At 44.9% G+C, this 26003-nt stretch overlaps 1 protein-coding gene across 7 annotated transcripts in view; it reads right to left on the bottom strand.

Annotated features, from left to right (window-relative positions):
* Window positions 1-26003, bottom strand: part of LOC140398303 (rho GTPase-activating protein 32-like) — a 792529-nt gene that overhangs the window by 687347 nt on the left and 79179 nt on the right. Inside the window, exon 1 of one of the 7 annotated variants that reach the window (XM_072486836.1) lies at window positions 4019-4146. The exons of 5 other annotated variants lie outside the window; for them this stretch is intronic. The gene's annotated coding sequence lies outside the window, so the exon portion shown is untranslated. Of the gene's footprint in view, window positions 1-3827; window positions 3993-4018; window positions 4147-26003 lie in introns of those variants that run through there. One more of the 7 variants, XM_072486833.1, reaches the window with a different exon arrangement.

Genomic DNA, 26003 nt, shown 5'->3' on the forward strand with positions numbered 1-26003 from the left:
TTTCCAAGTCATGACCTGCTCCGCATAGGCACATGACAGCCAATGCAATTTTCAATGATATTCCAATTAGTGGCCAAAACTGGCAAGTGAGCTAAGAATTGACAGGTGAGCAAAGAATTGGCAGATGAAGTGTAATGTGGGGAAATGGGAGGCTGTTCATTTTGGTTCAAAAGCAGAATATTTTAATGGAATGCTGCAGTACAGAGGGACCTGGGTGTTCTCTTGGAAAGTGGATGAGTCCCAGAATTAGGAGGCACTATTTTAAAATTAGGAGTCACCATTTTAAGACAGAGATGAGGAAAAGATTTTCCTCTCGGGAAGGTTGCGTGACTTTGGAAGGTGGTGGAGGCAGAGTCACTAAATATTTTTAAGGTGCAAGTAGATTGATTCTTGTTATGCAAGGGAATCAGAAACACAAATAGATTAGCTATGGTCTTATTGAATGGTGAAGCAAGCTTGAGGGGCAGAATGGCCTACTTCTGCTCTTATTTCATATGTTTGTTTGTATCACAAACAGTTAGTATGCAGGTACAGTAAGTACTTGGAAGCAGAACGGAATATTGGCCTTTACTGCACGAAGATGGAATATAGAATAGGGAAGTCTTGACACAACTGTAAAGGGCACTGATAAGACCACACCTGGAGTATTGCTTACAGTTTCAGTCTCCCTATTTAAGGAGGGTTCTATGTTCTATATCCATTGGAGGTAGTGCAGAGAATATTTACTAGGTTTATCTCTGGGATGAAGGAGCCATTTTATGAGGAAAGATGGAGCAGATTGGGCTTGTATTCATTTGAGTTCTTAAGAATGAGGGGTGATTTGATTGAGACACAAGATTCTAAGAGAGCTTCACAGGGTAAATACTGAGAGAATGCTTCCTCCTGTGGAGAAAACCATAACTAGGGGGTCACAGTTTGATTTAAGATGGAGATGAGTAATTTCTTCTCTCTGAAAGTTTTTAATCTCTGGATTCTCAAAGCATAGAATGGGTAATCAAATATATGCAAGGCTGAGTTAAACAGATTTTTGATCGACAGTAGTCAATGCAGGAAAGTGCTTGGGTCACAATCAAAGCAAACATAGTGTTACAAAATGGCAGAGCAGGCTCAATGGGCCACCTGCACGACTCCTATTTTTTGTGATCTTTCACGTTTCTAGAGGGCCATGTCATGAAGGCTGCAGCAGGACACAACAATCCAAGAGTATGATGGAGGACACTTTCTTCCTCCCACCCTGCCCCAAAATTTCTAACCAACCTCGAATGGCATCACAGACTGTTTCTGTGAAGATTGTGTTAGCTGCACCAAGTGTAGAGTACTCGTGCAATACTTTGCTTCCAGTGATTTTGGAAGAGGTATACCAGCAATCTGCCCAAATGTGGTGGTTCGTCGATTTATCTTACAAATGAGCCACCCCAGAGCTTGTGACTAACGCATTACAAACCCACAATAATAAATCAAAGAGATTCCATCAGCAACCATGAGTGCAGATGTTTTAAGCTGCACCTTTATCACAAGTTATCAGCAAATGGAAGGACCAGAAAATTGGGTGATAGTGGCGGGGAGCCTGAATTGACAACTCAAGTTTTACTGCAAGTCATAGAATCATAGAATTTACAGTTTAGGAGGCCATGTGGCCCATAGAGTCTGCACCAGCTCTTGGAAAGAGCACCCTACCCAAGCCCACACCTCCACCCTATCCCCATAACCCAGTAACCCCACCCAACACTAGGGCAATTTTGGACATTAAGGGGCAATTTAGCATGGCCAATCCACCTAACCTGCACATCTTTGGACTGTGGGAGGAAACTGGATCCCCAGAGGAAACCCCCGCACACACAGGGAGAACGTGCAGACTCGGTACAGGCAGTGACCCAAGCTGGGAATCAAACATGGGACCCTGGAGCTGTCAAGCAATTGTGCTAACCACTATGCTGCCCTAAAATTAAATAAAATTAAAGATGCTAGGATATCTGATTGGCACAGTGCCTATCATGGGTGAATACAATAATCCACACTACAACTCAATTCATCACTCAAATACAAAGCTAAAGTGATATCTAATTTCAAGGTAAGAAGTCTTACAACGCCAGGTTAAAGTCGAAAATGTTTGTTTCAAATCACTAGCTTTCGGAGTCAGCTCACCTGATGAAGGAGCTACGCTTCGAAAGCTAGTGATTCGAATCAAACCTGATGGACTTTAACTTGGTATTGTAAGACTTCATATTGTGGGTCACCCCCAGTCCAACCGACCGGTATCTCCACATCATAGTTTCAAGGTGGTTGACTCGAGAACCTCTGATTTGTGCACTGCAACGATCAGAGTGTCGACCGCTCTTGCCCTGCAGGAATGATGTCAGGAGAACGCCTGCTCCTTTCTGGCAGATGGCCACAACCCCATTCCTGGAACTACAGCTTTTTAAGTAGAACTACTCAAATTTCTCCCTCTGTGTGCCTGTGTTTCACCCCCACAACCCAATGATGTGCAGGTTAGGTGGATTGGCCGTATCTTTCTATTAAAACAGTAAAAGATTTATACAAGGCTAAACAATACAAACACTAATTTTGCATTGGGGAAACAGGGTACTCTCCCCTCAGTACCAACGTACGGGAGGGGTGGTAGGATACTCTAATTATTAAAATAGTTCACAACACACAGTTGTACAAAAAACAAACGGTACAAGCACTAAACTGGAGAGACCAGATACCCTCACCTCTGTACCAACAGAAGGGGGGGGGGGGGGGGGGGGGAGGGGAAAGGAGGGTGGTGGGGAGGGAGGGAGTCAGGGTGCTGGTGGATGGGGGCCCAATAGGGCACTGTCTGAACTATCTATGGAAGCAGAATAACAAAAGAACCTTCAATTATGATGTGCCAAATTCTAGGAGTCCCCCAGAGGGGGTGAGGGGCAACAGTGTCAGGAAGGTGGATTGACCACACTAAATCCAAATCGCCCCTTAATTGGGAAAAAAATAATTGGATACTCTAAATTATTTTTTTTAAACGACTCCAATTTGTTACATTAGTCACTATAGCAACAAACATATAGTTAAACCACACTTCATCAACATTACCACCTCATGTTTGTGTTAGAGCTGTCTAACTACAACCTTTCCACTGTTTCAGTGCACCACAAAGCTTTTTAAACTTAGTTTGGTTGCCACTACTAGAATAGTCCAACTCATTAATTTTAAACAACACACCCTGGAGAACACAATCACCAAAAAATATCTAATGTGTCACAGCAACTGCCCATTTACTGCCAATATCCTGGAGAGGAAGTTCAATAGGTTTTATACACATACACATTACACAAAACAATATTTACAATGACAAAGAACATCAACGATGTGACATTTACGACGGAACCGCCCCTCACTCCCTGATTTTTGAGGGTGATGTGTATTTTAACAAGTGTTTAACTTGTTTAGTCTTAAATTCACGCCAATTATTCCAGTCACTGCAGTTTTCACCAACATGGACTAGATTCAGAATGGTCCCAGAGGTCGGTGCTACCGCGTTACCAAAATCTCCAGCATCTCCGACACATGTTCAGGCTCTGAACAGCTATACGCACACAAAAGTAATTTGCAAAGGAAGCGGTTTGCCTGGTTAACAGCACAGTTTCAAGGCAGATCAGATGTTGGTAATAGAGCACTGAGCTTTCCTTCCACTCCTGTTCAAACTGGTTTCACAGTTCACCAAACAATTAGCTTCAAGACAAACTGGCCAGTCAAGCTCACACGCATAAATTGCATTCGCTGACATTTCTTGTTACAGCCTCAAAAAATATTGGTCAGCATATCAGAGTAAAGGGACACACAACTACCTGAGCAGCGAGAGTCAGAAGTCAATAATGCTGCACTGAAGGCACATTACATACAGCATTTCTTCCATTCGGTCACTCTCAGGAGCCAGCTTGATTATGTACCAATGGATTCAAAGCTGCATCAATCCAAATCCAAGCAACATGCTGTACTTTATGTACAAGCACGTTAACATAGTTTACACATCCAGTACCTGAATGCAGTTACAGTGCATCCAACGCACGGAAGCTCCTCACTGTGTTACATTCGAATGCACACACAGCATAGTTACATCACCGGAGGCCAACCGGAAGCAGCTTTCAACTCCCCGTTCCCTGGTTACACACGCATGCAAATTTAATCCACAAGCAGCACTGCTTGAAAAGTAACCCTGCAGCGTCCAGGCCAGTATCACTGAAGGCATGCTGCAAAGGCAGAACCCATCGTATTAAAGAGCTCAAAAAACTTTGATACATTTATTCCTGAACTGATTTCAATCCATCTTAAAGCTTCAGTTGCCTCGAAATGCTACAGGCCTGCAACATGTCGAAGCAGTACAAATATACTGTGCCACATACGAGACAGAATACACAGCTATGCCTGTGATTCTAATTCAAACTTCCTGTCACAACCACGATCATAGGCATCAAGTGAGAAAGCATGCAGCGTTTGGATCAGTTACTCACCCAAAGAAGCTGTCACTCATCCAACACTCTTGAACAGGATAAAAGTAAATCTAACTGCTGCATCCCAAACATATCCTCCCCATGAAAAATGTTATTTATGTTCAGGAAATATGTTGAGCACTTTGAAATCTAAATTAATGCAATCGCCATTCTTATAATGTTAAAAGTAACTAAGTTGTTAAGGAAGGGCCAGATTTGATTAGTTAGCAACACACCCCACAGTTTGGGTACAACAGATGGCTGAAACATGCAGAACTGGAAAGGAATAATCAGGCACCCTCTTCCTGACTCCATTCCACATATCTATGCTTTCCATGTGTAGCTGTGGGGAGACCTGGGTAAGACAGGATCAATCTCAACTATAATGGCACATGGCAATAAAGGTGCTTGCTGACGCTCATTGTTCAAGAATGAGCACTTGGCCAAGGTATTAGAGGGCTGCTAATATCTGGAAACTATTTCCCAGCAATGGGGAGAAATCACAGGCAAAAATTCAAACCACTTTCTTGCTCTGTAACTGATAGAACTTTTAAAGTATTTGAAAAACTTTGGATCAATTACATGCAGCTATTTCTCACAATCAGCCTCATTTTGCACTCTCTGTACAGTCCAAAGGTATTCCATCCTTTTATAATCTACAAAATACTGAAAGCCAATCTGAGCCATAACCATAGCTTCAGGGCCAAAACCCAATCTTCAAGTGAAACACTGTGATAAATGGATTTTCAATAGTAAACATCTTGAGTTACGTACCGTACACCTGGCCAATTGAAGCTCTCTCTTTGCCATTTCAATAAGACACTTCACTCCGTATACGAGGAGAAACAAGAAACTTGTGCCAGACACGGATTATTCCGCCCCTCTCTTACTGGAAGGGTGTATAATACATTGAAACTCCTGAGAAGAAACATGAAGTTTCACATAAGAGTTGCATTTGTATAGCACCTTTCACAGCCTGACAACATTCCGTGGGTGGCACGGTAGCACAGTGGTTAGCACTGTTGCTTCATAGCACCAAGGCCCCAGGTTCGATTACTGGCTTGGGTCACCGCCTGTGCAGAGTCTGCATGTTCTCTCCTTGTCTGCGTGGGTTTCCTCCAGGTGCTCCCGTTTCCTCCCACAAGTCCCGAAAGACGTGCTGTTTGATCATTTGGACATTCTGAATTCTCCATGTACCCGGACCGGTGCCTGAATGTGGCGACTAGGGACTTTTCACAATAACTTCATTGCAGTGTTAATGTAAGCCTACTTGTGACAATAAAGATTATATTGGGTGGCACGGTAGCCCAGTGGTTAACACTGTTGCTTCACAGCTCCAGGGTCCCAGGTTTGATTCCCGGCTTGGTTCACTGTCTGTGTGGAGTCTGCACGCTCTCCCTGTGTCTGCGTGGGTTTCCTTCGGGGCTCCGATTTCCTCCCAAATGTCCTCAAAGATGTGCTGTTAGGTGAATTAGACATTCTGAATTCCCCCTGTGTACCCGAACAGGTGCCGGAATGTGGCAACTACGGGCTTTTCACAGTTACTTCATTGCAATGTTAATGTAAGCTTACTCATGATAATAAAAGATGATTATAAAAAGCATTTTCCAGCTAACTAAGAATCTTTGATATGTAATGAACCCAGCTGCAATGAAATAAATTCCCTGCCCTTCTTTGAATAATGCAATGGAATCTTTTATACTAGAGTGTAAATGGAGCCTCAGTTCAAAGTTGAAAAACCTTGCAGTATGTCACTGCAAGGCTAAAATATAACAATGAACCTAATAACCAAGCAGAGGATTCTACCAAAATCTTACTAACATTGGGGACACCTCAACGTTGATCAGGGATCCAGGCCCAGATTTGCAAAGCAGCTATCAAAGGCCTCCTGACTAACATCTTAGGCTAAAGTTAGGACAGCCTTCCCACAGACATGTCAAGCAACAGCCTGACACAGTGACTCATATCTTATCAACAATATCCCAGATATTGCCTCAGACACCAAGACCATAAGACCATAACATAAGACATAAGAGTGGAAGTAAGGCCATTCGGCCCATCGAGTCCACTCCACCATTCAATCATGGCTGATTTCAACTCCATTTACCCGCTCTCTCTCCATAGCCCTTAATTCCTTGAGAAATCAAGAATTTATCAACTTCTGTCTTAAAGACACTCAACGTCCCGGCCTCCACCGCCCTCTGTGGCAATGAATTCCACAGACCCACCACTCTCTGGCTGAAGAAATTTCTCCTCATCTCTGTTTTAAAGTGACTCCCTTTTATTCTAAGGCTGTGCCCCCGGGTCCTAGTCTCCCCTGCTAATGGAAACAACTTCCCTACATCCACCCTATCTAAGCCATTCATTATCTTGTAAGTTTCTATTGGATCTCCCCTCAACCTCCTAAACTCCAATGAATATAACCCCAGGATCCTCAGACGTTCATCGTATGTTAGGCCTACCATTCCTGGGATCATCCGTGTGAATCTCCGCTGGACCCGCTCCAGTGCCAGTATGTCCTTCCTGAGGTGTGGGGCCCAAAATTGCTCACAGTATTCTAAATGGGGCCTAACTAATGCTTTATAAAGCTTCAGAAGTACATCCCTGCTTTTATATTCCAAGCCTCTTGAGATGAATGACAACATTGTATTTGCTTTCTTAATTACGGACAACCAACACTGAGGGTAACATTGACCAGAAACTGAACTGGACTAGCCATATAAATGCTGTGACTACAAGAGCAGGTCAGAGGCTAGGAATCCAGTTGCAAGGAACTCACCTCACGACTCCCCAAACGCTGTCCATCATCTACAAAGTCCAGAGTGTGATGGAATATTTTCCACTTGCCTAGATGAGTGGAGCTCCAACACTATTTAAGAAGCTCGGCACCATTCAGGTAAAATCAGCCCATTTGATTTGCACTTCTTCCAGTGGCAGCCGTGTGTATCTTCTGCAAGATGCACTGCAGGAACTCACCAAGGCTTCTTAGGCAGAACCTTCCAAACTCATGCCCACTATTATCTAGAAGGATAAGGGCAGCAAACACATGAGAACACCACCACCTGGAAGTTCCCTCCAAGTCACTCACCATCCTGACTTAGAAATATCTCACCATTCCTTAACTGTCGCTGGGTCAAAATCCTGGAACACCTTCCCTACATCATGTAGGATGTACCTACATCACAGGGACCATAGCACTTCAAGACAGCCAAGCACCACCTTCTCAAGGGCAATTAGCGATGTGCAATAAATTTAGGGGAAACCTTATTTGACCTCACCTTCACCAAGCTATACATCACAGATGCATCTGTCCAACACAGTACCAATAGAAGTGACCACCACACAGTGCTTGTGCAGGCAAAGTCCCACCACCACATTAAGGATACCCTCCAACATGTTGCGTGGCACTGCCACTGTGGGACGGACTCCAAATAGATCGAGGAACTCAAAATGTATTCCTCCATGATATACTGTGGCCCATCAATAGCTGTAGAATTTTATTCAACCACAATCTTGAATTTATTAATAGCTGTATAGGATAGAAAAGCAAGGAAACTATGCTGAACCCATATTTAACACGTTAGGCCTTAACTGGTTAGGTGGATTGGTCATGATCAATTGCCCCCTAGTGTCCAAAAGGTTAGGTTAGGTGGTTAAGGGGATAGCGTGGGGCCTAGGTATGATACCCTTTCAGAGGGTCGGTGGAGACTCGATGGGCCAAATGGCCTCCTCCTGCACTGGAGTGATTCTATGACTCTGCAGCCTCATAGCCCAGCATAGCCCCACTCTGCCATGACCATCAAGTTGGGGATCAACCATAGTTCAATGGAGATTACAGGGGGCATGCCAGGAACAGCACCAGGGTTGGCTAAAATGAGGCATCAACGTGGTGCAGATACAACACAGGATTACATGTCAGACAGCGGTATCCATGTTAGCCCCTCTTCAAGATGCCCAGCATCACAGCTGACAATTCGATTCACTCCATGCAATATCAAGAAAAGGCTGAAAGCACTATGCTGCAAATGCTAGGAATCCTGACACATTCTAGCAGTAGCACAGAAGACTTGTCCTCCAGATATAGTTGCACCCTTAGCCAAGTCATTAAGTTACAGCTACATCGCTGGCAGCTACCGGATATGTGGAAAATTGCCCAGGTATGTCATCCACATAATGCAAGACAAATCCAACCCAGCCAATTAGCACGCCTTCAGACTACTCTCAATCGTCAGTAAAGTGATGGAAGAGATCATTAACAGTTTTATCAAACAGCACTTGCACACCTATAACCGCTCACTGAAGCTCAGGTTGGATTCCACCAGGGGCACTCAGCTCTTGACCTCATTACAGCCTTGGTCCAAACACGGACAAATGAGCTGAAACGCCAAAGTTGAGGCGAGAGTAACCGTCCTTGATATCAAAGCAGCATTTGACTGAGTGTGGCATCAAGAAGCCCGAGCAAAACTGGAATCAATGGAAATCAGGGAAAATCTCTCTACTGGTTAAGAGTCATACCTAGCCCAAAGGTTGTGGCAGTTGGAAGTCAATCATCTCAGTCCCAGGATATCGCTGCCGGAGTTACTCAGGTTCTTAACCTAGGCCCAAATCATGCTCAGCTGTTTCATCAATTGCCTTCACTCCACTATCGGAAGTGAATCATCAGATGTTCGCTGATGATTGCACAATGTTCAGGACAGTTCTCAGGTGCTGAAGCAGGTTGTATCTACGACCTAGACACTTGGGTTGATAAGTGGCAAGTAACATTTGTGTAACATAAGTGCAAGGTCTTGTATCTGTGGAGGGACATGTTGGGGATATTGTCCCAAACTCATCCTTTTGTTATTGTTTGTTCCTATGCTCGCAATGATATGTGATATATGTGTGCTTTACACTGATACCTATTGTCATAATATACACCAGTATATCATGGTGCAGACACACACTGATGGACACACAGTGGGACCAATCAACACACACCGCAGCAAATCACCAGTTAGAGCACACACACTATAAAGACAGGGGGCATCAGAGTTCACGCTCATTTGAGCTTCAGCTTCCTAGTAGGACAGAGCTCACAGCCTGCAACACAGACATTCACCATGTGCTGAGTGCATCGACTGGTTAGGATAAGGCAAAGGTCTTTAGTTAAAGCTAATATCGTGTTAACCCACAGTGAGAGTATGTTAAACAGTTAATGACTCAATAAAATAGTGTTGCACTATTTCAAGTGTTGGTGACCTGTATGTGTTCCACAGATCCAGAGCGCCCAACACAACACCTATTGCTTTTTCTCTTTTTTGTTTTGCTGCGATATTTGTAAAAACTTAAATTTCAATAAAAATACATACCGTGCCCCCCTAATCTAACCATTCCCCTTTTGGGCCTGGGCAGACTGTATGTTATCCTGGTGAGGACAACTTGTGGCTGCTGTTCCTTCATTTATAATTTTGTAGTCATATGAAGGTTGTTTGCTCTGTCCTGGATGGGGTTGGATTGGTTATGGGGTATTAATGTAATTCCGTCTTAGTTTTGGGGTTCTCGTGAATTTTTTATTTCCTCTGCTGTTTTCCTTTTAAGTGTGATGTATCTCCGTGTTGTTAACAGTATCCTATATTGGTGCAGACAGGTCTTGTATCTGTGAAGGGACGCACGGCACGCACTATAGAAAAAAAACACTGATCAATGCCATTAGGTAGCATTTCCAGCAGACTCTCTTGGCCATCAGTTCAATACACAGCTTCAAGTATCATTCACAATTGAAAGATTAATAATACTACACCTAAGTGCCCTGTAAATTGAAATATTTCGAAATGTGTTATAAACAGCCCACTACTAATGTACCTGCTCTCAGTTACTTAGTGCATGTTTAAATCTACACCTCAGTGCATCAGATTGGCTAACAAGGGCAGTACGGTGGCACAGTGGGTTAGCCCTGCTGCCTCACGGCGCCGAAGTCCCAGGTTCGAATCCGGCACTGGGTCACTGTCCGTGTGGTGTTTGCACATCTTCCCCGTGTTTGCGTGGGTTTCGTCCACATCACCCAAAGATGTGCAGGATTGGCCACGCTAAATTGCCCCTTAATTGGAAAAAATGAATTGGGTACTCTAAAATAATTTTTTTATTTTAAAGATTGGCTAACTAACTGGACCATACAAAACTATAATATAATAATCCAGCCTATATAATAATAGTTGTCGAAAGATGTAGCAATAACTCAAAACTACACATGCATACACAGTTCATGACAGGATGACCTGGGCACAAGATGGCACTAACACTGAATTGAACACTCCATGGAGGAGTAGGTCGCACATTCAATAGCTCCCGCCTGAAACAGACTTTCGGACCTTTTTTCCAGGATTTTTGTGGACTTTAGGAAATAAATCGGTGGAGTGAGCAATAGTAAGGAGGATTTCCCCCCCCCCCCCCCCCCAATGTTTGGATAGCTGGACCAGAAGTGGCCGTGTGAAAACGATTTAGTCCCGATGGAGGGAAGTGAGTGGAGCTGGCAGTGCGGCAAAGCATGGCAGACGGCAAGGACCAGGGAGCGGCGGCTCACTGGCCGAAGGAGCAGCAAGGGTACTTCTTCAAGAGTTGCTTTGCCGAGCTAAAAAAGGATACGCTTGAACCGATGAAAGCATCGATCGACCAAATGGTGGTGACTCAGGCGGCACAGGGGAAAGCGATTCAGGAGATCGAGTTAAAACTATCCAACCAAGAGGACGAGATAACTGTACTGGAGCACAAGGTGGAGGTGCTAGATGACCGCCACAGGAAGATGCAGGAGAAGCTGGAGGAGCTGGAGAGCAGAACCAGGAGGCAGAATTTAGGAATCGTTGGCCTTCCTGAAGGCATTGAGGGACCAGATGCGGGAGCAAATGTGTCGGGTATGCTGGAGTCGCTGATAGGAGCGGGGGCTTTCCCTCGACCCCGAGAACTGGATGGACCGCACAGAGCCCTCGCTAGGAAGCCCAAGGCGAATGACCCGCCAAGGGCCGTGGTGGTTCGTTTTCACCGTTTTTCAGATAAGGAGCGCGTCTTGCGGTGGGCCAAGAAGGAACGGAGCAGCAAGTGGGAGAACAGTGAGGTGCGCATCTATCAGGACCTGGGAGCGGAGCTGGCCAAGAGACGTGCTGGGTTCACCCGGGCAAAGGCAACCTCTCTGGCTTGAGTGACAATGTCAGTGTCCTGCTGCAAGATTTTGTACCATACCAGTGTGCGCACTGGAAAACCTTTATATTCCCTGATCAGAGCTGGATTTGGCAGCATGGATTCAATGCAAGAATATAAAAAACAAAAGAGAACAATTAGTTGGCTAGGAGTATGCCTGAACCATACAAGAAATCGTTCAACAGCATACAAATAGAAACACGATTAACAATTCCATAAGTTCTGAGGGCAGCACAGTGGTGCAGTGGTTAGCACTGTTGTCTCACGGCACCGAGGTCCCAGGTTCGATGCGGCTCTGGGTCACTGTCCGTGTGGAGTTTGCACAATCTCCCAGTGTTTTCGTGGGTTTCGCGCCCACAACACAAAGATGTGTAGGGTAGGATTGGCCAAGCTAAATTGCACCTTAATTGGAAAAAAATAATTGGGTACTCTAAATTTAAAAAAAACAATTCCATCAGTTTATCAGGACACTTGGAAATGTAGCAACCAATTTGCAAGCACCACCAAATATTGCAAGCAATCTCTCTGAAGGAAAAAAATGGTTTCCGACAGTGTTGAGCAATGCAGGTGGAAATATTTGACTGTAATGACTGCCCTTGTGTACAATTAAAAGGAGAACAATATCCTGACAGCTACAGTCATGGTATTACCAATCCTAATGTTAGCAAAGATCTCAACATAATTTTGTGCCAAGTGTTTAAGCAGGATCCTCCCTCAGAGGCCCAGCTTTTCATTGCTAATTGGATGCAAGCGGAAGCTGCGCAGTGAAAGCGAGTATGTGAGATTTTACATTCCACAATAAACGATTGGACTGAGTGCTCGGAAGTGCAGAGGAAGTTATTCAAAGAAAGGCTGCGTTTTTTATTCCCCCTGGGAGCCATCATAGTATAATCATTTAAATAAACTTAGGTTATTGGCTACATTGTGTTGGTGCATTCTAATAGAGCCTTAATGTGTTAAAGAATTTGCAATCCGATTTCAATGATTTCCTCTGCCACCCAGAGCTATCCACCATAACCCAGCCTTGTGCAGCACTCTTCCACATAACCCTCTCTCCTCGCAGCGAGGCAACCTGTTCCACTCTATTCCCCGCCAAACAGTATTACAAACAGAAAAATTAGGTCCTTGTGCCAGGGGCTTAATCATAGAATCACTACAAGGCAGAAGGAAACCAATCGGCTCAGCGAGTCTGCACAGACCCTCAGAAAGTGTACCCTACCCAGGTCCATGTCCCATCTATAACCCCACCTGATCTTTTTGGACACTAGGGGGCAATTTAGCATGGCCAATCCACCTTACCTACATCTTTGGACTGTGGCGGGAAACCGGAGCATGCGGAGGAAACCCACGGAGACACAGGTAGAAAGTGCAAACTCCTTGAATGGCATCACAGACTGCTATGAAGATTTTGTTAACTGCACCAAATGGACAGAGTACTCGTGCAATATTGATAAATCAATTGAGTGGAAGCAATTGTGGCTGATGGATTTCTTTTTTTTTTTAACAAATATTTTTATTGGTATTTTCAATTTATACACAGTGGCTGATGGATTTCAAAGTGTGAGGTCATTCATTGTGGACCAAAAAACAAAAGATCCGATTATTACCCAAAATTGAAAAGTTAGGATTGGTGGAAGTCAAAAGAAATTAAAAGGTCCACGTACACACTAAAATGTAATACGCATCCAAAAAAATCAAAAAAGGCTAAATGTAATGTTAGCCATTATAACTGGATGGTTTGAATAAACAAAAGGAGGAAATTTTTCTACAGCTATGCAAAGCCTCAGTTAGGCCAAATTGAATGTATTGAGTAGAGTTCTGGGCATTGCACCTTACTAACTGACCATCGAAGAAATGAAGCACAAATTCACCAAAATGTTACCAGGATTCCAAGTGTCAGACGATTATGAGGAGGGATTAAATAAATTAGGCATGTATTTCCTGCAAACTTTCTTTTCACTGAAGGAACCATCTCAGACAACAAGTCATAACCTTAAAATCAGAATCAGGCCTCTCAGAAGTTAGGAAACAATTCCTTCACACAAAAGATGGTGGAAATGTGAAACTCTCCCTTTGCCTAAAATGAGTTTACTAACTTCTCCCTTCAATTGTCTAGCTCTCTTGTTGAGGTTATGACCTCTTGCCCTAGACTGCTGCTTTAGTGAAAATGTTTCTTTATACCGACTCAATCAATTGCTTTCAAAATCCAGAAAAAATGTCACGTCGTCCCACAATCTTCTACATTCAACACTCAATCATTTCAGTACATCACGGAAAATCTCAGCTGGAAGTCCAGGAGATGCACAAAAGTTCCATCAGCATTTGTAAAGAGGGGAGACAAGTTATTGGTCCAGGTACTGAATTCACCACAACCTGACAAAATGATTGAACACAAACATTAAATTGTCCCTTTTTTTGTCACTACTCTTTGCGTAAAGAACCTACCCCTGACCTCTGTCCTATATCTATTACCCCTCAGTTTAAGGCTATGTCCCCTCGTGCTAGCCATTTCCATCCGCGGGAGAAGGCTCTCACTGTCCACCCTATCTAACCCTCATTGTTATGTATTTGTGACATATTCCATACTTAGTTCAGATTTGAATAACAATAATCATTTTTATTGTCACAAGTAGGCTAACATTAACACTGCAATGAAGTTACTGTGAAAAGCCCCTAGTCGCCAACATTCTGGCGCCTGTTCGGGTACACGGAGGGAGAATTCAGAATGTCCAAATTACCCAACAGCACGTCTTTCGGGACTTCTGGGAAGAAACCGGAGCACATGGAGAAAACCCATGCAGACACAGGGAGAACGTGCAGATTGCGCACAGACAGTGATCCAAGCCAGGAATCGAACCTGGGACCCTGGCGCTGTGAAGCAAGTGCTACCACTGTGCTACCATGCTGCCCATTTTACAGCATAAATTGCACTAAACGCTCTATATTTGCTCAGGCACTAATGAAATGAAATGAATGAAAATCGCTTATTGTCACAAGTAGGCTTCAAATGAAGTTACTGTGAAAAGCACCTAGTCGCCACATTCCGGCACCTGTTCGGGGAGGCTGTTACGGGAATTGAACCATGCTGCTGGCCTGCCTTGGTCTGCTTTCAAAGCCAGCGATTTAGCCCTGTGCTAAACAGCCTAGGTAGGAGCCTAGTGCTGCAGAATTGTGAGGGGAAACATGGTACTTACATCTCCAGCCAGACAGCCCGTAGTAGGGAATTGGGGATTGAAAATCTACAATTACTCATCTTTGAAAGGAGTAAAAACTTGCATTTCATAGCTCAGAATAATGCAGTGCATCACAATAACTGCTTTCAAAATGCAGTTACTGTAGTTTTGTAGGGTAGCATAGCACCCAATTTCGACAGAGACGATTCCCCAAACGAGGTGCATGGCCAGTTTTGATGATGTTGATTGAGCATAGATGTTGGTTGGGGAGAATGCAGCTCCTTTTCTACAATTAGTGCCATGGGATCTTTTATATCCAACCAAAAGGGTGGGAGGAACCGCAGCTTAGTATTTCATTCGGAAGACAGCAACTCTAAGGGTGGCACGGTAGCACAGTGCGTCGCATTGATGCTTCACAGCAGCAGGTCCCAGGTTCGATTCCCGGCTTGGGTCATTGTCTGTGCGGAGTCTGCTCGTTCTCCCAGTGTCTCCCCGGTGCTCCGGTTTCCTCCCACAAGTCCCGAAAGATGTGCTGTTAGGTAATTTGGATATTCTGAATTCTCCCTCTGTGTACCCGAATAGGTGCCGGAATGTGGCAACTATTGGCTAACTTCATTGCAGTGTTAAAGTAAGCCTACTTGTGACAATAAAGATTATCATAACAGATCAAAAATACTTCTAGTCCAGAACACTGGCCTCAATGCCCCAATGCATCATACTCCACCTCCCTTTCCCAACCTTCGGGCCTCATTGGAAATTTCTTCACCCAGAGTGGCAAGTCTGTGGAATTCGCTACCACAGAAAGCAGTTGAGGCCAAAACATTGTATGTTTTCATGAAGGAATTAGGTATAGCTCGAGGCTAAAGGGATCAAAGAATATGGGGGGTAAGCAAGAACAGGTTACTAAGTTGAATGATCAGCCGTGATCATAATGAATGGCGGGTAGGACCTGAAGAGCCTACTACTATTAGTAGGCTACTACTAATTTCCTCCCACTACTATTTTCTATGTTTAGAACATAGAACATAGAACAATACAGCGCAGTACAGGCCCTTCGGCCCACGATGTTGCACCAAAACAAAAGCCATCTAACCTACACTATATACCATTATCATCCATATGTTTATCCAATAAACTTTTAAATGCCCTCAATGTTGGCGAGTTCACCACTGTAGCAGGTAGGGCATTCCACGGCCTCACTACTCTTTGCGTAAAGAACCTACCCCTGACCTCTGTCCTATATCTATTACCCCTCAGTTTAAGGCTATGTCCCCTCGTGCTAGCCATTTCCATCCGCGGGAGAAGGCTCTCACTGTCCACCCTATCTAACCCTCTGATCATTTTGTATGCCTCTATTAAGTCTCCTCTTAACCTTCTTCTCTCTAACGAAAACAACCTCAAGTCCATCAGCCTTTCCTCATAAGATTTTCCCTCCATACCAGGCAACATCCTGGTAAATCTCCTCTGCACCCGTTCCAAAGCCTCCACGTCCTTCCTATAATGCGGTGACCAGAACTGTACGCAATACTCCAAATGCGGCCGTACCAGAGTTCTGTACAGCTGCAACATGACCTCCTGACTCCGGAACTCAATCCCTCTACCAATAAAGGCCAACACTCCATAGGCCTTCTTCACCACCCTATCAACCTGGGTGGCAACTTTCAGGGATCTAGGTACATGGACACCTAGATCCCTCTGCTCATCCACACTTTCAAGAACTTTTCCATTAGCCAAATATTCCACATTCCTGTTTTTCCTTCCAAAGTGAATCACCTCACACTTCTCTACATTAAACTCCATTTGCCACCTCTCAGCCCAGCACTGCAGCTTATCTATATCCCTCTGTAACCTGCTACTTCCTTCCACACTATCGACAACACCACCGACTTTAGTATCGTCTGCAAATTTACTCACCCACCCTTCTGCGCCTTCCTCTAGGTCATTGATAAAAATGACAAACAGCAACGGCCCCAGAACAGATCCTTGTGGTACTCCACTTGTAACTGAACTCCATTCTGAACATTTCCCATCAACCACCACCCTCTGTCTTCTTTCAGCTAGCCAATTTCTGATCCACATCTCTAAATCACCCTCAATCCCCAGCCTCCGTATTTTCTGCAATAGCCTACCGTGGGGAACCTTATCAAACGCTTTGCTGAAATCCATATACACCACATCAACTGCTCTACCCTCGTCTACCTGTTCAGTCACCTTCTCAAAGAACTCGATAAGGTTTGTGAGGCATGACCTACCCTTCACAAAGCCATGCTGACTATCCCTGATCATATTATTCCTATCTAGATGATTATAAATCTTGTCTCTTATAATCCCCTCCAAGACTTTACCCACTACAGACGTGAGGCTCACCGGTCTATAGTTGCCGGGGTTGTCTCTGCTCCCCTTTTTGAACAAAGGGACCACATTTGCTATCCTCCAGTCCTCTGGCACTATTCCTGTATCCAATGATGACATAAAAATCAAAGCCAATGGTCCAGCAATCTCTTCCCTGGCCTCCCAGAGAATCCTAGGATAAATCCCATCAGGTCCCGGGGACTTATCTATTTTCAGCCTGTCCAGAATTGCCAACACCTCTTCCCTACGTACCTCAATGCCATCTAATCTATTTACCTGGAGCTCAGCATTCTCCTCCACAACATTATCTTTTTCCTGAGTGAATACTGACGAAAAATATTCATTTAGTATCTCGCCTATCTCTTCAGACTCTACACACAACTTCCCATCCCTGTCCTTGACTGGTCCTACTCTGTCCCTAGTCATTCGCTTATTCCTGACATATAAAAGTCAAGTATACTTAAATAATCATGCAAAGCATCAGACATGGTCCTCCGAGATATGGTTCACCTCAACTAAATACACGATAAACAGGTTTAATCTTAGGTTTCTAGGAAACCCAATGGTGCATAATCAATTTTAAACAATAGTCAGTCATAGAATCAATGTTTTACAGCACAGAAAGATGTCCTTCGGTCCATCATGCCTGTGCCGGCCATCAAGCACCTATCCATTTTAATCCCATTTTCCAGCACTTGGTCTGTGGCCTTGTATTTGCTATTGCATTTCAAGTCAAGTGCTCATCTAAATGCTTCTAAACATTGTGAGGGTTCCCGCCTCTACCACCCTTTCAAGCAGTTTCCTGTTTCTACCAGCCGCTAGGTGAAAACGTTTTTCCTCAATTCTCCTCTAAACCTCCTGGCCCTCATCTTAAATCTATACCCTGATTATTGACCCCTCTACCAAGGCAGAAAAGGGATACGTTTCTTCCTATCCACTCTCTAAATTCCTCAATTTTGTACATCTCGATCAGGTTTCCTCCCCCCCCACCCCACCGAGCCCACCCAGCCTTCGCTGCTCCAAGGAAAACAACCCCAGCCTATCCAGCTTCTCTCTACAGCTGAAACGCTCCTGACGAATCTCCTTTGCACTATAAAAGATGCAGTCACATCCTTCCTATAGCGTGGTGGCCGGAACTGCACACAGTACTCTCGCTGTGACCGAACCATTGTTTTATAGAGCTCCATCATAATCATCCTGCTCTTATATTCTATGCCTCGGCTAATCAAGGCAAGTATCCTATATGCCTTCTTAACCACCTTACCTACCTGTCCTGCTGCCTTCAGGGATTTTTGGACATACACCGAGGTCCCTCTGGTCCTCTGTACTGCCTCGTATCCCACCGTTCATTGTGTATTCCCTTGCCTTGTTACCCCCCAAAAAATGCATCACCTCACACCTTTCAGGGTTAAATTCCATGTGCCACTGCTCTGCCTATCTGACCAGCTTCTCTATATCATCCTATAATCTAAGGTTTTCCTCCTCACTACTTGCCACACAATCAATTTTCACGTCATCTGCAAACATACTGATCATGCCCCCACATTCACATCGAGATCATTAATGTACACTACAAACAGTACGGGACCCAGCACCAATCCCTGCAGTACATCCAGTCACAAAAACAACCTTCAATATTTGCCCTCTGCCTCCTTCTAAGCCAATTTTGGACCCTGGATTTTTCTTGATCAGTCTTCCATGCAGGACCCTGTCAAAAGCCTTATTGAAGTCCATGTAGAAGCATCAATTGCACTACCCTCATTGACACACCTAGTAACCTCCTCGAAAAATTCATTCAAATTTTTTAGACATGATCTCTCCCTGACAAAGCCATATTGACTATCCTTGACTATCCAAGTGGAGATTAATTCTGTCCCTTAGAATTTTTTCCAATAATTTCCCTACCACTGGTACTAGATTCACTGGCCTTTAATTAGCTGTTTTGTCCCTCCTTCCCTTCTTGAATAACAGTACCAGATCGTGACCAGACAGGATTTGAAAATTAGCGTCAGAGTCCCTGTAATCTCCTCCCTTGCTTCACATGGCACCTGAGGATACATCTGATCTGGGCCTGGGGTTTTTCCACTTTTAAGCCTGTTAAAACCTCCTCCCGCTCAATGTTAATCTGTTCAATTGTATTACAGTCCCCGCTCCTGCATTCTATCCCCACAGCATATGGGCTGGTTTGCACAGTGGGCTAAATAGCTGGCTTGTAATGCAGAACAACACCAGCAGTGCGGGTTCAATTCCCGTACCAGCCGCCCCGAACAGGTGCCGGAATATGGCGACCAGGGGCTTTTCACAGTAACTTCATTGAAGCCTACTTGTGACAATAAGCGATTATTATTATTATTCTCCACAGTGAACACAGATGCAAAGTACTGATTTAATACCTCACCTGCGTCTTACGGCTCCACACACAGGTTGCCACTGGGCACTACTGTTTCCCTGGTTACCCTCTTGTCCTTAATATACTTTTAAAACACCGCAGGATTTTCCTTTATTTTGCCCATCATTGTTTTTTCATGCCGATCTTCACTTTCCTAATTTCTTTAAGTACCCTCTGCACTTTCTATATTCCTTCAAGACATCCACTGTTTTAAGCCACCTGAATCTGCCATAAACCTCCTTTTTCCCCTTATCTAATTAATGCTGGTTATCCCTTGACATAAAGGGCTCCTTAAGACTTTTTTTTAAATTAAAAAAAATAAATTTAATGTACCCAATTATGTTTTCAAATTAAGGGGCAATTTAGTATGGCCAATCCACCTACCCTGCAGATCTTTGGGTTGTGGGGGTGAGACCCGTGCAGACAAGGGGAGAATGTGCCAACTCACGGACAGTGACCCGGGGCCGGGATCAAACCCGGTTCCTCGGCGCTGAGGCAGCACTGCTAACTACTGCGCCAGCGTGCTGCCCCGGGTTCCTTTTACTTGCTGGTCCCATTCTTTACCTTTACGGGAACATGTTGGCACTCTACTTTCTCGATTTCCTTTCTGAATAACTCCCACTGCTCTGATATGGATCTTCCTACCAGTAGCTGTCCTCAGTCTACTTTGGCCAGGCCCTCTCTTGCGCAAGTCAAGGAGACACAGCCGAAGTGGGAATTTGGAACTTGGTAATTTGGTGCAGTGAGGTGATTCGGTGCAGAGTGGGAGAAGGTGCTTTTTCCCTACTGTTTTGTGTTCTCTCTTTCTTCTGGCCTGTAACTTTTAATCTGCAGGGAGAGAACCAGAGAGCAATGAGACCCTCGGAAGGTAAGTAAGTGATTTTTATTCATTTTTACTTTTATTACATTTTCAAATTGTGTGGGGAGGGGGGGCAAAACTGAAATGACAGCACAGTAAAGCTGTGACTTGATTGGCTGGTTGGGAATCTACACTAAATTTAAAAAATTAAGCATTGTTAAACTAGTTAAACATAATTACATATTACTTAATTATAATTTAGAGGGGTATACAAGCCAGAGATTGGAGAGTACTGTATTTAGCGTTCACATTTATAGTACAAATCTAGTGCAAGGAAACATATAGTGAACAGTAACTTTTTTTTTTTTTTTTAAACTTTTAAATTTCATTTACTAATTAATTGACGCAATGTCAATTAGAGGGGTGCAGTGCTCTGACTGCGAGATGTGGCAGGTCCGGGAGGCTTCCAGCGTCCCGGATGGCTTCATCTGCAGAAAGTGCACCCAACTGGAGCTCCTCACAGACCGCATGGTTCGGTTGGAGCAGCAGTTGGATGCACTTAGGAGCATGCAGGTGGCGGAAAGCGTCATAGATAGCAGTTATATAAATGTAGTCACACCCAAGGTGCAGGCAGAGAAATGGGTGACCACCAGAAAGGGCATGCAGTCAGTGCAGGAATCCTCTGTGGTTGTCCCCCTATCGAACAGGTATACCCCTTTGGATACTGTCGGGGGGGATAGCCTATCAGGGGAAAACAGCAGCTGCCAGAGCAGTGGCACCACGGCTGGCTCTGATGTTCAGAAGGGAGGGTCAAAGCGCAGAAGAACAATAGTCATAGGGGACTCTATAGTCAGGGGCACAGATAGGAGCTTCTGTGGACGTAAAAGAGACTCCAGAATGGTATGTTGCCTCCTTGGTGCCGGGGTCCAGGATGTCTTCGAACGGGTAGCGGACATCCTGAAGGGGGAGGGCAAACAGGCAGAGGTCGTTGAACATATTGGTACTAACGACATAGGCAGGAAGGGGCATGAGGTCCTGCAGCAGGAGTTCAGGGAGCTAGGCAGAAAGTTAAAAGACAGGACCTCTAGAGTTGTAATCTCGGGATTACTCCCTGTGCCACGTGCCAGTGAGGCTAGAAATAGGAAGATAGAGCAGCTAAACATGTGGCCAAACAGCTGGTGTATGAGGGAGGGTTTCCGTTAGCTGGACCACTGGGAGCTCTTCCGGGGCAGGTGTGACCTGTATAAGAAAGACGGGTTGCATCTTAACTGGAGAGGCATAAATATCCTAGCCGCAAGGATTGCTAGTGTCACACGGGAGAGTTTAAACTAGTATGGCAGGGGGGTGGGCACCGGAGCAATAGGTCAGAAGGTGAAAGCATTGAGGGAGAACTAGGGAATAGGGTCAGTAATGCTCTGAGGCAGAGCAGGCAGGGAGAAGTTGCTGAACACAGCGGGACTGGTGGCCTGAAGTGCATATGTTTTAATGCAAGAAGTATTACGGGTAAGGCAGATGAACTTAGAGCTTGGATTAGTACTTGGGACTATGATGTTGTTGCCTTTAGAGACCTGGTTGAGGGACGGGCAGGATTGGCAGCTAAACGTTCCAGGATTTAGATGTTTCAGGCGGGATAGAGGGGGATGTAAAAGGGGTGGCGGAGTTGCGCTACTGGTTAGGGAGGATATCACAGCTGTACTACGGGAGGACACCTCAGAGGGCAGTGAGGCTATATGGATAGAGATCAGGAATAAGAAGGGTGCAGTCACAATGTTGGGGGTTTACTACAGGCCTCCCAACAGCCAGCAAGAGATAGAGGAGCAGATAGGTAGACAGATTTTGGAAAAGAGTAAAAACAACAGGGTTGTGGTGATGGGAGACTTCAACTTCCCCAATATTGACTGGGACTCACTTAGTGCCAGGGGCTTAGACGGGGCAGAGTTTATAAGGAGCATCCAGGAGGGATTCTTAAAACAATATGTAGACAGTCCAACTCGGGAAGTGGCTGTACTAGACCTGGTATTGGGGAATGAGCCCGGCCAGGTGGTAAAAGTTTCATTAGGGGAGCATTTCGGGAACAGTGGCCACAATTCAGTAAGTTTTAAAGTGCTGGTGGACAAGGATAAGAGTGGTCCTAGAGTGAATGTGCTAAATTGGGGGAAGGCTAATTATAACAATATTAGGCGGGAACTGAAGAACCTAGAATGGGGGTGGATGTTTGAGGGTAAATCAACATCTGACATGTGGGAGGTTTTCAAGTGTCAGTTGAAAGGAATTCAGGACCGGCATGGTCCTGTGAGGAAGAAGGATAAATACGGCAAATTTCAGGAACCTTGGATAACGAGAGATATTGTAGGCCTCGTCAAAAAGGAAAAGGAGGCATTTGTCAGGGCTAGGCGGCTGGGAACAGACGAAGCCTGTGTGGAATATTAGGAAAGTAGGAAGGAACTTGAGCAAGGAGTCAGGAGAGCGAGAAGGGGTCACGAAATAGGGTTAAGGAAAATCCCACGGCTTTTCACCCGTACGTAAAAAACAAGAGCGTAGTGTAGCCAGTTAAAATGGCTAACTCCCGATTTAGAATGGCTAACCCCAATTTAAAATGGCGAACGGAAAAGGCTGATGGGAAAATCAGCCAACAGGACTAAAACAAGCAGCTGCAGGTTAAACTGTGTATTCGCCTCCGGGAAGGCCAGACAAGATTGATACCTGCAGCCATCAGCATAACAAAACACCAGCCATCTGAATACTAATTAGCAATCCCCGGGAACAATGTGCAACAGATTAGACACACAAAGCCAACCCAGACTTTTCGGCGCCAACAGGAGCCTACACAAAGAGAGGTGAACGACCACCCCAAAACCGCCCATCGATCAAGGAATTGCTCCAGCATTGGAGAATATCGAACCAAGTGATTGGGATGAAGTCCAATCACTTGGAACCAGGTACAGGGTCCACCCCGAAAGGCGGGAAGCCCCTGGGGATTATAAGAATAGAGTCCAAGTTCAAATCGACGTCTTCGGCTACCCTTCTGCAACCCCTTCTGCCTCCTGCACCCTTCTGCTGACCTTCTGCAACAGCCACTCAAATCGTAAGTCTTACTTCAACGCTCGCTATGAGATAGGCGCTCCTAGCTATCGAACTGTACCAGCTTCGAATCCCGCAGGCTCAGAACCCAAACGAAAGGCCATTCGTTTCCCTGACCTGGTGGGCCATTTCCAAAGTTAAGTATTGGCCTGTTAGTTGTAGGAAGTCGCTTAGAAGTAGAATTTATGCATAAGTATTGATTACTGTATATAATAAATGTGCGTTGATTTAACTCTTACGAATCGGTGTGTTGGATCATTGATCATTACTCGGACTTGAACCATGTGGCGGTATCAGAAAGATACCTGGCGACTCAAGAGCAAAGGTGATAAAACCGAGCAATTAAACGAAGGCTAAAGTTAGCAGCAACAGTAGCCAGGGAAAGGGTTGGCCCATTGAAGGATAGGCAAGGGAATCTATGTGTGGAGCCAGAGGAAATGGCGAGGTACTAAATGAATACTTTGCATCAGTATTCACCAAAGAGAAGAAATTGGTGGATGTTGAGTCTGGAGAAGGGTGTGTCGATAGCCTGGGTCACATTGAGATCCAAAAAGACGAGGTGTTGGGCGTCTTGAAAAATATTAAGGTAGATAAGTCCCCAGGGTCTGATGGGATCTACCCCAGAATACTGAAGGAGGCTAGAGAGGAATTTGCTGAGGCCTTGACAGAAATCTTTGGATCCTCACTGTCTTCAGGTGATATCCCGGAGGACTGGAGAATAGCCAATGTTGTTCCTTTGTTTAAGAAGCGGAGCAAGGATAATCCAGGGAACTACAGGCCGGTGAACCTGACGTCAGTGGTAGGGAAGTTACTGGAGAGAAATCTTCGAGACAGGATCTACTCCCATTTGGAAGCAAATGGACGTATTACTGAGAGGCAGCATGGTTTTGTGAAGGGGAGGTAGTGTCTCACTAACTTGATAGAGTTTTTCGGAGAGGTCACAAAGATGATTGATGCAGGTAGGGCAGTGGATGTTGTCTATATGGACTTCAGTAAGGCCTTTGACAAGGTTCCTCATGGTAGACTGGTATAAAAGGTGAAGTCACACGGGATCAGGGGTGAGCTGGCAAGGTGGATACAGAACTGGCTAGGTCACAGAAGGCAGAGAGTAGCAATGGAAGGGTGCTTTACTAATTGGAGGGCTGTGACTAGTGGGATCAGTGCTGGGACCTTTGCTGTTCATAGTATATACAAATGATTTGGAGGAAAATGTAACTGGTCTGATTGGTAATTGGTGGAATTGCGGATAGTGATGAGGACTGTCAGAGGACAGAGCAGGATTTAGATCATTTGGAGACTTGGGCGGAGAGATGGCAGATGGAGTTTAATCCGGACAAATGTGAAGTGATGCATTTTGGGAGGTCTAATGCAGGTAGGGAATATACAGTGAATGGTAGAACCCTCAAGAGTATTGAAAGTCAGAGAGATCCAAGTGTACAGGTCCCTGAAAGGGACAACACAGGTGGAGAAGGTAGTCAAGAAGGCATACGGCATGCTTCCCTTCATTGGCCGGGGCATTGAGTATAAGAATTAACAAGTCATGTTGCAGCTGTATAGAACCTTAGGTAGGCCAAACTTGGAGTATAGTGTTCAATTCTGGTTGCCACACTACCAGAAGGATGTTTCAGGCGGGATAGAGGGGGATGTAAAAGGGGAGGCGGAATTGCACTACTGGTTCAGGAGAATATCACAGCTGTACTGCGGGAGGACACCTCAGAGGGCAGTGAGGCTATATGGGTAGAGATCAGGAATAAGAAGGGTGCAGTCACAATGTTGGGGTTTTACTACAGGCCTCCCAACAGCCAGCAGGAGACAGAGAAGCAGATAGGGAGACAGATTTTGGAAAATAGCAAAAACAACAGGGTTGTTGTGATGGGAGACTTCAACTTCCCCAATATTGACTGGGACTCACTTAGTGCCAGGGGCTTAGACGGGGTAGAGTTTGTAAGGAGCATCCAGGAAGGCTTCTTAAAACAATATGTAGACAGTCCAACTAGGGAAGGGGCTGTACTGGACCTGTTATTGGGGAGTGAACCCCGCCAGATGGTAGAAGTTTCAGTAGGGGAGCATTTTGGGAACAGTGACCAGAATTCAGTAAGTTTAAAAGTGCTGGTGGACAAGGATAAGAGTGGTCCTCGGGTGAATGTGGTAAATTGGGGGAAGGCTAATTATAACAATATTAGGCGGGAACTGAAGATTGGGGGCGGATGTTTGAGGGTAAATCAGCATCTGACATATGGGAGGCTTTCAAGTGTCAGTTGAAAGGAGTTCAGGACCGGCATGTTCCTGTGAGGAAGAAGGATAAATATGGCAAATTTCGGGAACCTTGGATAACGGGAGATATTGTAGTCCTCTTCAAAAAGAAAAAGGAGGCATTTGTCAGGGCTAGAAGGCTGGGAACAGACAAAGCCTGTATGGAATATAAGGAAAGTAGAAAGGAACTTAAGCAAGGAGTCAGGAGGGCGAGAAGGGGTCACAAAATGTCATTGGCAAAAATTTCCAGTCCAATATATTTAAATGTACTGGAAGCCTGACTTCCAACCCTGAATTCTTTCCTCAAACCAGAGATG

Source organism: Scyliorhinus torazame, chromosome 21 (assembly GCF_047496885.1).
Source record: "Scyliorhinus torazame isolate Kashiwa2021f chromosome 21, sScyTor2.1, whole genome shotgun sequence".
Classification (NCBI taxonomy): domain Eukaryota; kingdom Metazoa; phylum Chordata; class Chondrichthyes; order Carcharhiniformes; family Scyliorhinidae; genus Scyliorhinus; species Scyliorhinus torazame.